The sequence below is a fragment of the Acanthamoeba castellanii genome (assembly GCF_000313135.1).
Source record: "Acanthamoeba castellanii str. Neff unplaced genomic scaffold scf7180000084776, whole genome shotgun sequence".
In the NCBI taxonomy this organism is placed as follows: domain Eukaryota; phylum Discosea; order Longamoebia; family Acanthamoebidae; genus Acanthamoeba; species Acanthamoeba castellanii.
In genome coordinates, this window is record NW_004457586.1 from 1032042 (window position 1) to 1032549 (window position 508).

Genomic DNA, 508 nt, shown 5'->3' on the forward strand with positions numbered 1-508 from the left:
TGAATGAGCCGGATAAATCCCAGCATGCCATAATTTGCTGCCTTTTCTTTGCCTTCACCGGGCATCTTTCCCTGGACAGGAAGTGACACCATGGTGTGACTCCAGACATGGAGATCCCTGACAGCAGCTTCCTGAAGCTGGCAAAAGGCATTGTATTGTGCCAGCAATTTTCTTCCGCCATGGCTGGGGAGACTAGGAGAGTGCTCCAACGGAACTGAGACAGGGGAGGTGTTCTCTTCCACGCTGGGGGTCGTGAGATGTTGTGGCCAGAAGAACCCCCGCGTTTCCGCGGGAGGGGTGATTATAAGATGGAAGGCAAGAGAGCCAAAAAGTTTACAATTACGTTGCCAAGACTCACTTGCCCACGGGGAGAACTTCGTAGGTGGGAGCAGTTGACCCATACGTAGTGGTGGCCTTGCTATCGCCAACAGACCCATAGGAGGTGCTGTAGGTGGACCCGAGACCCTTGTGTGGTGTGGTGGCGTAGAAATCGCCAAGCACGTTGGGA